The sequence below is a fragment of the Poecilia formosa genome, unplaced genomic scaffold (assembly GCF_000485575.1).
Source record: "Poecilia formosa unplaced genomic scaffold, Poecilia_formosa-5.1.2 Scaffold39, whole genome shotgun sequence".
Taxonomy (NCBI): domain Eukaryota; kingdom Metazoa; phylum Chordata; class Actinopteri; order Cyprinodontiformes; family Poeciliidae; genus Poecilia; species Poecilia formosa.
The window spans coordinates 87,781-102,426 of NW_006799978.1; the positions used below are offsets into that span (position 1 = coordinate 87,781).

Below are 14,646 nucleotides of genomic sequence, written 5' to 3' on the forward strand. Positions count from 1 at the left end.
ATGAAAACATATTAGTTTTATCTGCTGGTAATGTAAAGTGGGCGTATCCTTCAAACCCCACAGGAAGGAGTGGAGTCCCGGAAGGCCCCAACATCTAACTGTAACATTATACAGTGTCTAAAATAAAGAATGGGTCCATCTGTATCATAATCATCTTTTAAATCAGCGGGACACCGTTTACACCACAAACCATACCAACTCATTTGATTTGGTTTCTTTCTGCTGACTCAACCTGGTGCTCATGACTGCATTACCACTGTACTATCAAAGGGATAATGTTTAACTAGCATGAGGCAGTTTTGCACCGACAGAGATCCCAGATACAGAGTTGTTCATTAAAAGCCGCAAATGGATTATTTCCTTCCTGTTGTTTGCTCGCCATACAGGGCTTTCAGGTTTACTTCCGAGCCTGAGCTAGCACAATGACCTTATCATGCAGGGGAGCTGATTGTGTAACCATTGCCCTCTAGTTATCTCTGTACCACGGCCAAAGTTAATAGCCTCTTCCTTTTTTTTATTTTCTCTTTCCTGGAATCCGCACTTGTTGCAGGGTGTTTGTCAGAAGACATTGGAAGCAGCAGTCCTGAAGTCTTGACATGACATTTTGATTGAGAAGAAGAGTTTTATCTCTTAAAAAAAGATATGGCAGCAGTTTCTCTGAATGACTTGTTTGTACATGATTGTAAACTGAGTAGACTACATGCTAATGCTAACTCAGCTTTGGAGGGGGTGGGGATGTAAATCAAACTTCAGGGGGAATTTAGTTGTAAATGCAGTTTAAACATGAGAAAAACAACTGTATGTTATTGAATTTAACTTTTTAAAACATTTTTAAATGTCGCATACTTTCTATGAATAAAGTCTTTGTATCAGCAGAGACGAGATTGTTTATTTCACCAAATGCTGCAGCTGAGAGTATCAGAGCAAACAACCACACCTCTTGTACAGGTCACTGAGCAATGTTAATGATACATTGAACACACTCACTGTTCTCCTGCCTTTCAGCTTTGGTGATTTGTGTGTGTGTGTGTGCATCATTATGTCCTCTGCTCATGTAGCACAGTTTAAATTTAAGTCTGTTATCTTTGGCAACTTCTTGAGTTGTCATATGGGTAAAATGTAGGAGCATCAAAGTGAGGTAAAATCACCTGCAGTTGGTGTTTTGCATTGTTTGGTAAACTGTGACTAATCTCTGCAACACCACACTACTTCTGTGTGAGAGTGTGTACACTTAGATTTTATTTCTATAGAATTATGCATGCCAGGACTTTGACTGAGCCATTCTGACATTACTATGTTTTGATCCAAATTGTTTAACTCTAGATCTGGAAGCATGTTCACCCTCATAGACTTCGTAGATTGTTGACCTCTATCAATCTACGAAGTGTCTCTCTTTTGCTGCTTCTTACCAGTTTTTGTTCCTGGATTGACCAGCAACAATTAATTGCATCCATCTTCCTGTTAATTCCAATTAGCTTCCTCTTTCCCTGTAGAAAAGCATCTCCAACAGCATGATGCTGAGACCAGCATACACAATGGTGGGGATTGTGTGTTCAGGGTATAAAGTTAGTTTTTCTGGTACACGTAGTATTTTGTATTATAAGCCAAACCTTCAGATTTGGTCTCATTTGATCAGAGCAGATTTTTTTTTTCATGTTTGCTGTCTCTTACATGACTTTTAGCATCCACTCATTCTGGCACTCGGGGGCATTTTCTATACCCTCTTATCCTTAAAGAGTTATGTCAGGCCTAGACAGGCCTCTAGTTCATTTAATATGTTCATGTTGTGAGGGATATTTCCTCTTGGTACAATTGAGAATATCTTAAACAACACAGTCATTGTTGCTTGTTATTGTTCAAGTATATTTGATTTTTTTTCCATGTTTAAAATGCTTGTTGAAATAGTACTACTTTCTTACTTCTGATAGCATCTTCCAGCAGGATAATGCACCATGTAGCAAAGTTGAAATCATCTCAGTCTTGTTTCTTGAACACAACAACGAATTCATTATATTCACATGAGTTCCACAGTCAGTGGAAAGTGTAAAAAATAGAGCCTTTGGGATATTGTAGAATAAAAGATCTGCATCATGGATGCCACATTTGTAGCACGTTTATGAAGCCGTCATGTCAATATGGCCCAAAATATCTTGGACACCTTCATAAATTCAAATTAGGAAAGAACTAAGGGCACTATGAAGGAAAATTGGGTCCAACCTGGTAATAGCGATGTGCAGCTAATAAAGGAACCAGTATATCCAAATTAATATTAGCCTTTTTTCATTTTTAAGACATTTTTTGCAGGTGGTTTGGGGAGTCACTGGTACAAAATAATCTTTTATGTGTCAGGTTAACAGTGACACAGCAGGTCACAGTTTTGTAAACAGAGTCAACAAAGAGTCCCTTTTACTCTTGGCTTCAGTTGCCAATATTTCCCTTCAATCTATGAACTGTACATTTTATGTAAAGCTCTCAGGGACAAGAATTACGTCAAGCAAAACACTGAGTTCATGACGAATTGTAGTTTGTTTGGCCACAGGAGGGAAAAACAGTTAGAGACTGAGGAAAAACTGTGTGTTTTTAGACTTGTGCCAGCTCTGAGGGGCATCTATCTCCTTGAAATTTGCCAGTTTAAAAGCATTTGGTACCGTTTTTGTGCCAGTTGTGCTACTTTAAGAGTTGCAGAAGGAACTTTGATCCTAAAGTTATGCTAAACTTACATTTCAGCAACTTTTGTCTCTGGTAAATCACTTCAGATAAGAAAGTGCTGTAAACATATGAGAATATGTAAGCCATCCACCATATGTTCTTGTAATGGCAATGTTATTGTTGTGCTAAATAGTGACCAATCATGAGAGTCACGCTTTCGCAACAAGCATACATCCCATTCATATTTGTCACATGTGTGTGTAATATTCTGTGTCAGCACATCTTGAGTGCAAATGCGTTGCAGCTTGTAAATCTGACGCCCTCAGAGACTAATAATAACAAATCTATCTCTGCCGATTGCGTTTCATGGGTCTGTGGGATGTAAACCACACCAAAAGCTGTCATTAATGCCATTTTTGTGGCAAATCCAAAGCGGAGGACATGAAAGCGTCTCATTATTTAATATTAACACATGGTGCTTTGTGTTGCGCTCCACAGAAGCTTTCCATTTAAACTTGAAATTCATCAGAAAGTTCCCCTGTGCCTCTCATCTCATGGGAACCGCTGCAATAATCAAACTGTTGCTAATGGCTTTCTAATGATTGGGAGATTCTTTTGAAATCCAGCACAGGATGAAACATTCTTGGTCATTAACACTTTTCAAAGTCTGCGCAGCAAATCTGCAAACACGTTTTCAATCTTGGTGATTTTTCTAAGGAAATTATCCAGAACTGAGACAATTCGTTGTAGATTAGGACCTCCAGGGATGAAACTAAATTGAATTTTTTGATTAAATCAATTCCGTATCTGCCTGTTTTTAGTCACAAGCAGCGTCGCTTTAGGTATGCAGTTCTGATGGTCTTGTTTTCTAGTCCAGATGGATGCAGTTGAAAATGCATTCATATTCTTTTGGTTAATAGTATTGCGCCCTGTTTTTTTGTTTGTTTGTTTGTTTTGTTTTTTTACCATTTTACCAACAAAATTTGCAGTAATATGTAGAATTTCATAGTGATAAAAATATTCATGAATGAATTTATTTAAAAAAAACTGTCAAAAGAAAAACAAAAATAAAGAAAATGCTACTGATAGCACTATTAATATTAATCAATTCAACAAACTAGAGATATTTAACTATACACTTCAAAAACACATATCTATAGGCTGAATAAAACCACTGTAAAACCCAATCACAGGGAAACAAAGTACAGCTTTAACTTTTTGTCCAGGTTTTACCTATTTTGCACATATCCTGGGGTTTTCAGTTAGTTTTTTTACAGAGTTTTCTTTTTGCATATTTCCTCTCACTCAGAGACCATATTGTGATGTCAAAGTGCTATTTTTATTTATTTTTTTAACTTTACCTTCAGACCTCAAGAAAAATTGTTTCTCCCTCTTGTGTTACCTCATAACCTGGTTAGACAACATAATGAAAAAAAAAAATTCATACTTTTTAGCAGCAGTTTCCTCAAATGTTTTGTGGAATATGTGCTTTATTGCAGTCTAAAACTACTTTCATATTACGATATTTTTATCAATTCTGTGAGCCAATGTAGACCCAGGTTGTGTCCTGACATCTCATAAGATTCAGATGCTGACAGCAAGATATTCATGCTTTTCATTTAGTGAAATGTTGAATGGGTTAAAATGTGAGATGTTATTTTTTATTGTACATCTTAATTTTAGTGGTATCTGAAAAACAAGAAAAAAAATGCACTGCTGTGAACTCAACTTATAACTCTCACATATGAGCAAGGTTATATCTGTATGCATATCAAGGTTATGCAATTTCATAAGTGTGTTCAGTTTGGCAGACTCGAACAAAGGTCTGGAGAAGTCAGCGAGTTCAAACATCTTTCATTTTAAACCTCATGACTGTCCATTTACACCACTCTTCGAAAACAACCAATCAGCAACTTTTTGATGCTGTCCCTACAATCATGTAACCATGTAGGCAGAAATGAAATACTTTTGTTATATATATGTTTTTCATGATGCTGATTATTACACAAAAACATGCGCAAAAGTGCATTATGGTTAACTTTATGCATGAGTCAGACTGGGGCTGAATGCTAACAGCCATTTTCCTGTCCATAAAAGTTTTTGCAGGCCAGTCTGTTGCAAATGTAAAATAAAATTATAACAATGAGTGCTTTCAAGCCCATAAACATCCTTGAGATATTTTGCTTGATGAGTGCACATCCAATGAAAAGGAATATTACGTCTGGTGCTAAATTTTCATTAGCACAATAGTAGCTGGCAGCACAGCACCAATATAATAACACAGTAAGGGGGCGACGTAAAGCTGTCAATCTGGCTGAAATGGATGGGTCCTAGTCAGAAGGGGCTTTATGGGACCTAAATCAGTTTGAGTGAGACTTTGTGGCGGGGTGTACAGGCGTATTTGAGGAAGCATGGCAGGAAGGAATGTTTATGTTGTCTGTGGAAGTTCCTTATGAGTGTCCATGAGGCCCAAGGAAGGATCCAGGCCCTCCTCCTCCCCCCAGTGCTCTGCGGATCCTCTCCTGGCTCCAGTCAGGCTCTGGCTCTGATTAATAGCCACCGGAGGTGTCCAGCAATGGCTGATAAGGGACCTCCATCTCCCCCATCCCTTTTCTGCAACCTAGGGCCTCGTAACAAGCTAGCTCTCCTCTCTTTCCCCTCCTCAGGCACTCAGGGAAGCCAATTAAGCAGGTCTTAAAACTCAGAGCGGTGACAACTGGTCTGGGCCTCTGGCTGAGGGCCATGATGTGACAGTGCCGTTCATTTAGAGGGTACTGCAGCACGTTTAACCTTGAATCTAAAGTGTCGGGTCAAAGGTGAGAACAGCTTGCATGTCTCTCCTAGAAACACAAAGCTTCATTTTTAAGCTAATTAGTTAATCAACGTGTTTACCATGAGGAATCCTTACTAATGCAGTTGAAGTATAATCGTTTGCCAAACAATCTGACAATCCAGCTGCCCCCCACCTTGCAGCGATTTGGTTCCCAGGCTCTTCGGCTAGGAGGGGAGGAGGTTTCTTCTGTTCTAGACAAGAACACAAGCTTATCCCAGCGGCCCGTTCCTCTATTTTTAAGTTGATTGCCAATGCTACAGGTGATCAAAGCACAAGACCCTAGGAAGGGGCTTAGAGCACAGCAGCACGGCGAAACGGACTGCTTCCTGGTGATTTGTAAGTAGGAAAAGACTTTTGACATGAAAGACAACCTCAGCAGCCCAGGAAGAAGAATAAAGCAGCTGTAAAATGCTTCTTGTTGCATCTGAATTGATGCAGAGGGTGGCTCCCACAACTATTTTTCTTTTGCTTTTTTGTGGGTGCCTGGCATTTCCTACTGAGCCATTTCTACAGTCACATGCACACAACAAAAGGCTACATCTGAAGGGGTGGGGAGCCTGGGGTCTTAGGGGTAAGGAGATGCTTTGTGTCGGGATATTGTGAAATCAGACAACTCCCATTTCTTTTCACTCAAGCTATGTTCAAAATGTGGTTTTATTGTTTGCCGTGACAAAAGTGTAGTTTTGCTTTTAAAGGATTAAACCTAAATGCATTTGTGATGGATCAGTTGTTTATAACTGAACAAGGCATTCTTCAAACAAAAACATGCATTTTTCTTTAGCGTATTTTATTCATTAAATTAAAAAAACAATTGAAGAACGACTCAAATATAACTTGCAGTATTTCCAGCGTTTAATTTGGACAAAAGGAGAAGAGGAAAGGATGCTGATGTTAGAAAAAGTTGTCAGTTTCTCAATTGCTTTGAATGTCACCCTCTTACAGAGAAATCTGCACATCATCCTCAAGCAAAAATATTTCAACAGAAATAACTTTTTTGTTGGTGAAAAAAAATAATAAATGGGCTTAACTTTGTTCAACAGATAAAAATCTGAAGAGAATGGGATGAGTTATGTTTACCTCCTTAACGTTGAGTCTTGTTTAATGTGATCCATTGCCTTTAGATGTCATCTAATTAGTAAATACGGTCCAACTATGTGTAATCTAATCTTAATATGAATCCAGCTGTGCTGTAAAGGTCTCAGGTTTATTAGAGACGATTAGTAAACGGCACCAGGAAGACTGAGGGACACAGATGAGTCAGATGGAACGTTATGGAGAAGGTTAAAATGGAGTTTGGTAATAAAACAAATAACTTCAGTTTGACCTTCTCAAAGACCTTTTTTCAGTCCATCATATGAACATAGAAAGATAATGACAGCACCAAACAGTCTTATAGGAAAATCTGTACGAGGCAGCAAACGAGGTTAACCTTCCAGAAGCACAATGATCATGGAAAGGCCATTTATATAATGACCATCATAACCAACACTACTTGTTGCAAGATGACAAAATGTGAAAAAAGTTCAAGATATTTAAACTCTTGTGCAAAGCTGTGTACTTTTCTCAGTAGCTTCCTCAATGGTAAAATTGCATATTTTTCCATTTATGCTGTTGAAATATTTATATTTAACTTACACCTGTTGTAAGAGCTGTGACATTAATTCACCTCTTGTTCACATGCAGCCAGCTGAAACATGTTCAGGAAAACCTCATTGCAGCATTCAGTGGCACACGAGATATGTTAGTGCGTTTCATGACAACAGATTTGGGCTGATACCTAGACCGCTGATGAAGTTCAAAAGCACTGTCAGGAGAGGGAGAAGGGAAAAAAAGAAAGGAACGAGAAAGGATAAACTTCCTGTGGGAGGAATGTAACTGCTACCCATCACAGCTGGAATCTGTGGGGTCACATACCAGAGGAATGGTAAATATTTAACATTTAATTTCCTTGCTGTAAGGTAGACTGGACACAGAGCACAGCCAACAGCCATAGTACACAGTGTCTGAGACACATAGACTGGCACTCATAGTGGAAAAGAGGCATAAATCCAAGAGACACTGTTAAAATATTTAGACAACATTTCCACATAATCAGCAACATGGACCTACAGTGGTAATATTTATCTTTTTAACATTAATGCAAATGTTCCCATGCAGTTTTCAGGTAAACGTTACAAACTGTTCTAGACTCCAGTTTCATTGTTTCGTTACAATAGGTATAACAAGTTATTTGTCCTTATTATACTCATTTGAAAATATAAAAATAAAAAAATTACTCAAAATGAGATATTTTTATAGTGATCAGAATTAAAAATGGAACCTTGAATAACCAGAGATGGATGGATGAGGCTGCAGACAGAAAAGGAGAAGATAGTACAAGGAAGGATAAAAGGAATGAAGCAAGAAAGAAAATAAATAAAGACAAGTATGGAAGGACAGACAAGAAAGGAGAAAAGGCCACAACAAAGGAAAAAAAGTAAAGACAACAAAAGGAAGCAGGGATGGAAAAAAGATAAGGAAATATGAAAAGAAGGTCAGAGAACACAGTAGCAAGATAGTGGAGCTGGGTGAGCTGGGCATTACAACTTTCTTCCTTTAATTTAGCAACCTACAGACCTTCAACTGATCACCAATATAGTGTTCACTCTTGCTGCACATAACAGAGGCTGATGTCAAAGACAACAGAGAAGTTGATAACTCTGTTCTTACCTTGTTTATCACGCAACAGTGGAGATGGCATCACAGTTTGCACAGAAAAACCGGCTATTTTGTAGTGCCCAAGTCGAGCCACAGTTTACGCTATGGAACCTCGATTTTGTTTTGGAAACACAACATTGATTCAAGAACATGTTTGGGGACCAGAACAGGGTCCAATCTGTGTTGGTAGAAAAGGCGGCAGAGAGGACAGAAAAGACAGAATGAAGGTCACAAGGAAAGTAGGAAAAGACAAAAAGGTGAAAGGAAGCAAACCGGGAAGGCAGGGCTCAAGGAACGAAGAACTTAACGGAATCAGGATACAAAGAAGGAGACAGGATAAAAGGGAGGAAGGATGAGTTAAAAAAAAATAACAGAAGAAAGAAAGGATACGACCCAGATGGAATATACTGAAACCTAATGCCAGACTTTGTAGGAGCCTTGTAATGTAGGGAACATTTATTTGTAACACTTTCCATTCAACTTTACTATCTTATTTTTAGTAAAGCTAAAAATAAGCTTTAATAAAGCTTATTTAGTAAGCTGTGTTGTAACCTAGATTTGTACAACATGATTCGTAGTTTACCAGCCGGGGCCGCAGTTGAAGATGTGTAGGATGCAGACGGTCAAATGACAGACTTGTCTGTAACCTCGTTCAGACAAAAGGAAAGCTAAGTAGCCACCTTGAGGCAAACGGGAGTGATCCCAACAATGACAAGTTATTTAAGGGGAGGCTGAGGGCAGTCAGGTGCTACTGAGACTGAATGCCAAAATTCAGCATGCTTGATTCAAACCTTACATTACCCCTTCACCTGAGGAATGTCTGTGTTTAGTCTCTACTGACCAAAATAAATCTGTGGTTGAGCCATCCTTTTTTATCTTACTGGTGTCAAAAAATTGGAGCTTATGGTTCATTTTCCCAAAAAACTGAATCTGTTTCTGTAGATTGTTATTGGTGATTAATAACACCCGTTACTGATCAATAGAAACACAGGTTTTAACACTTAAATGCACAGGAAACAACCTGAATAATGTTCACATTTCTACACCTCAAAGACATTAATGGTTGCAGCAGAAGGCAGAGAGAAAATGCCATCATAGTAGAGATATAATGTGATTTTAGCAAAGCAAAACTACCCTGTATTTAACAGACTATGATATTGACAGCAGCAATATTAAGCTACATTACTTAATGTTTTTTTCTCACATACTAACTAATAAAATTAAGAATTACTGCCTAGTTTTAAGTTGTAGTACGTAACGTTAGCCTATAGAAAGATAGGATTGATTAAAAAAAAGATAGGTTTCAGATCTAGATTTGCCACAATAGAAGCGGAAAAGGCACCTTACTTGATCAACCGTGCCTTGTAGTCTCCTGGAATCAATTTGTCTCTGTTCTATCGGGTCCAACCTCAAGTCTCCCGAGCCAGAGGACAGCCAGGTTTCTGGTCCAGCAGTTCTGGACCAGAACTGCCTTAGCTCTACCAAAGGTTGAACTAAGGCCATCAGAAGGACCTGATCAGGAGCACAATGATCATTAGGATTTTTAGTTTTAGCAACATGACCAAATTTCAGTTCATAAAATGGATAGTCGAGTTACTTTCAAGGCCATAGGGTAGCAGGAGCACCTTACAATCAAAAATCCACTCTGCCACTGTGGCTAAGACGAAAACATTTGTTGGATGTTTAGTTCTTTTTGTCCAAGTTTTGCTCCAAAAGAGAAATAAATTTTGTTCAACTTATAACCAACAAACAGTGCGTTGGAGCTGACTGGAAAGGATGTTCTGTGGAGCAGAACTTTGGTATGTTGCACTGGACCCTGTGTACTGCCAGCAAGGAAACTGAACAGTCATGGAAGTGAGAGGAAGGAGGAATGACTGTGTCTGGACTCCCTCACAGATATCCCTCCAGACTGTTTAGTTGACTCACTGATGACGCAGGCTGCAGCATAGTTTTGCTTTACTTCCTGGAAGCAGGGCGAAAACTAGGGGTTGCCTTGAAATTACTAAGACAGCCATCACCATGGTTCAAGTCATGGAAACCCTGAAAACACACACTCACTCACCACTCACAGCCAACTGCAATCGTGCACCAAAAACGTGAAACATCTGGACCTTATTTTCAAATAAGGTTTATTTAGAAAATGTGGTCAGTTTCTTTGGCACAGCGACTTTCTATAAATATTTAGCAGTTATAAGCTTTTAGAAAAGAGATATTTAAAGAGACGCGTTGAGCCAGCACTGCAGGTGCTTCAGATTTATTTCCCAACTTTGGAGCTTAGGAGTGACAGAGTGAAAGAGTTTAATGACTTTAAACTAAAATAAAAGCAAATTAGCTTGTATTGCATAACCCTAACCCATGGCGCTCAAACTGTAAGAAAAGTACCACTGGAGTTATTTGGGCTACATTCAGTCTAGATAGTCAGGAGAAATTGTAGCTTACAGAGAAGAACTAAAACTATTCAAAATCCTCTAAGTTTGGGGTTATTTCAGTCCTTATGCCAATGCTTCCAGGTTTATCATAATCCTGGGGCAAAAAGACTGTCTTACACAGTGACTTTTTCTTTAATCACTAAAGGGAAATCCTTCCTGTTCTCCTGTTTTCTTCCAAAGGGGTCACCAAAATGTTCTGGAGCAAAACCAGCTTCTATATTATTTAAATGTATCACCAAAAATGTATCACTGATCCATTTGATGTCTGTGATTACCATGACCAAAGTAAAAATCTGGTTTTATGGCACGAGGCTCTTCTTGTGTCAGAGAAGTGCCTTTTAAAATGACTTCTCTGCATGGAAAAACAACTGTAATGTAGATTGAGAAATAGTTGTCATTCTTCCAAGACACAGCTACATTTTAGGATTATAGCATTGACAGCTAGCTAGACTGCCATATAGTTATCTGGCTAGCAATGGCACTAGCAGAGTAGCTAGCTAGATAGAGACAGGCAGAGTTGATGTCAAAGCATATTAATATGTTTATTGTTCCTTACTTTTGAGCAGAATTGCTTTACTAAAATTCTCTTTGCTCCTTGCCCTATACAAGGAACTTGTGCAATAATGTGCTGCACAAGTTGTCATAGTCATAGTTGTCATGTTTGGCAACTATGACAGCTTAGAAAAAAATCATATATTTACAAAGTAGTTATCAATTGTTCTGTAAAAGATGGAATTACTTATTGCATATTGAATTCCTATGTATATTTGTATGTTATTATTTGTTTAGACCAACAGCACAGTTCAGTTGTGCTGTGGGAAAAAATTCTCAAGTATAAAAAATGTATAGTGCTCTTATTTGTCATCCATTCTTGTGTAATTGTACATCTGAGGCATCCTGTTTATGTGACCGTGGTTGTTCCAGGCAGGACTGGCTCAAGCCCCTCACAGTGCTTCAGCCTAACAGCTGGGAATGGCCTTTCAGTCTGACAAGACATGCCGTTCCTATGACAAATACCCGTAGAGCAACAGTAACATGTGTCTCCCACCCCTACGAGTAGCCCTCCCCCTACACCCTCAGCCACACATGCACACACGTACGCACGCACAAAGCTGTGCAGTGTACTTAATGAATAGCACACTTGGGGCTGCTGGGGTTTTTGCCGGAACAGCAAAAGAGGGGAGGGAAAAGTAAAAAAAAAAAAAAACAGCCCCCAGTGACCTCCGAGGACCATCTGAGATAATAAATCCATGACCCTGAGTTCCGGAGTGCTTTGGGCAAGGTTGGGGTGGCAAATTTCCCACTTCCACAATATCATATGTTAACGGTAATTCCTTTTAGCCCATGTGTAATGGAAAAGGAATGTGTTCTCCTCAGCCTCATCTAGGGTTGGTGGAATCTGTTGAAAATGTGCGACAGCTGTGAAACTTGGCGAGCCTCAGCTTGTGAATGTATAAGTTTTGGATGTGATTCTGAGCTGGGGGTACATGGTTGAAGTGCAGTCGGGGGGAAGGGGTGGAAAAAGAAAAGGGGGAAGGGGCTTGTGTGGTTGTGGTGAGGTTTACTTCCTTATCTGGTCTCCGTCAAAACAAGGCGCCAAAATAGGGCTTTCTCTTCCGGCACAGACGAGTCATCTGCATGATTAAATTAGTTGGTAGAAATTGATATTTCTACTAACAGCTTAATGTCTTCATGAAGGAAAAGTAGGCATTTGTATTAGATTTCCTAAAATGTCTTATTGGAGAAAAAGTATTTTTAAATGTAGTCATACTGAATCACTTGACGAATAACTATCCAAATTGTACAAACAGTGAATAAATCACTCATTGGTTGTTAGGCATAGGTTGTCTCTTCTTTGGCTAGTTAGAAGCAGGCTCTGCCAATTTTACTGGAATACGCCATAAAACAAAGATTTAAAAATATTCAGTCATTTAGCTCAACTAAACAGACAAAAGAAGTTCAAATTACATTGCTTTTGGAAAGTATTCACAGCACTTCACTTTTTCCACATTTTGTTATCTTACAGCCATATTCCAAATTGTATTAAATTAATTTCAAAATTCTACACACAAATACCCCATTATGGTGAAAATGTTTTAGAGATTTTTTGCAAATTCATTAAAAACAGAAAACCTCTTCACTGCTTTTGGTTAATACTTTGCTCATCCACCTTTGGCAGCAATTACAGCCTCAAGTCTTTTTGAATACAATGACACAGGTGTACGTACATCATCAACATGTTTAAATACAGAATTGCAAAATGCATTCCATACTGTTACAGTAATCCAGAGTAGTCTATGCAAATTAAAATAAAGGTTTTTGTCACTACAGGATAAGAATCTTGTTAAGCCTTTTCCTTCTACCACAGGAGTGTTTCAAGAAAAAAAACCCCTGAAAACCGAAAAATGAGAGTTTTGTTAAGTATCCCAAACCAAAGCCCAGTAAGTGACTCCCCTGACACACACTTGGGTGACATAAGACATGTCACCCAAGTGTGTGTCAGGGGAGTCACTCTTCATTTTAATTTTTCTGCTATAAGGTGACATTAGACATGTCACCTTATAGCAGAAATTTAAATGCTCTACCAGTTGCTGCACACTCTCTAGGTCGACAACAGACAGCTGTTAGCATGTGCACAACTGGAAAGAGAAAAAAAGACAATCAGGGAGGGGTGATATGTTTTCCTGAATTACTGCTTTTAAATATATTTTGCGAGTAGTGTGCTGGGATCTGCAGACTTCATAATAGCCAATTAAAATTCTGCATGTAGCATACGGCCATTGAGGAACTGTAATTACCAGGTATTAACACAGTGACGATTATAAACTGCATATATATTTAGCTTGCTGTTGGTAGCTTTCTAAGTACATAATATTGTGTTTTATCATATCAGCCTTGTGTTTCATACTAACCACCTGGGCAGGAGTATGAGGAAGATGGCACCAATCTTCCTCATACTGTTTCACAAAAAACTCAAAGCTCAGTTAGACACTTTCTTGCCATCTGTATCTTTTTTCTGACATAACACATTATTGGATTTTAGCCCTTGATATCAATATTCTGAATATTGATATCAGAATATCAATATTCTGATAATTTTTTTACAAATATCAGAATATTGAGACTTGCATCGAGATTTTTTTATCTTCTTGAAATTAAGATTACATACATTTTCTTTTTTAGTAGAATTCCTTCTTATTCTGTACAAATTCAGATAACATTTTGTTTTCTCTTCCTCAGGATTCTCACAATACTGATATCAGAACCTTTAATTGTCAATTACAAAGACTGCCCGTATTCCTTATAATAAAGATGCATTGGCACCCCAACCTAAACTCCCTGGCTGTCTTGAGATGTTGCTCATGATGCCACTGATTGTGAAGCGCAGCAGTTCATCCGGCAGCAAATCAAAATTCCACACCATGATGCTCCTACCCCCGTACTTCACTGTTGGGGTGGTGGTCTTAGGTTTGCAACTTTTTCCTTACAAATGTAGCAATTGTCAGTTTGGTCAAACCCTTTCATTTTCGTCTCATCAAACTGCAGAACATCTCTCCAAAGATGTAGGTCTTTGTGTCGGTGTGTGCTTGCAAATTATGCTGTGTGATTATTATAACATTTCTGTACTTTTGAAAATGGAAGAAGTAGAAAAGTCTTGAAAACCAAACGCCTCTCACTTCTAAATTACGAGGGAAATAATTTATCAGACTGTAAAACTTAAGTTGTGTTTTTTTTTTTATAATTGCTGGCTTAGTTTGTATTTTCAACTTAACTTTATCAATAATCAATGGATATTTAGTGTTTTACACAGGTGCAGCTCTCTGCCCACTCTGCCCTTCCATAGTAATCAGCCCAAAAGGCAGGCTAGGGGTTGGATGGGTCAGATAGTATTTCTCCAAAAGGCACTGCTTAGACAGAGCACTCTTTGTTGTCCCCTCCACTTTAAGAATGGCTTTCACTTTGCTATTGTGAAGGTAATTCCTGAGCTATGTTCCATGAGCCTGTCCCACTCCGGGAAAATCGTGGCCTGCAGTCGGA

General features: G+C 38.6%; 1 long non-coding RNA gene across 4 annotated transcripts in view; it reads right to left on the reverse strand.

Moving 5' to 3' along the window:
• LOC103137291 (uncharacterized) overlaps positions 1-14,646 on the reverse strand; it is an 88,565-nt gene that overhangs the window by 43,949 nt on the left and 29,970 nt on the right. Inside the window, exon 3 of one of the 4 annotated variants that reach the window (XR_001661952.1) lies at positions 9,460-9,691. The exons of the other annotated variants lie outside the window; for them this stretch is intronic. This is a non-coding gene — a long non-coding RNA (uncharacterized LOC103137291). Of the gene's footprint in view, positions 1-9,459; positions 9,692-14,646 lie in introns of those variants that run through there. 4 annotated transcript variants of the gene reach the window in all.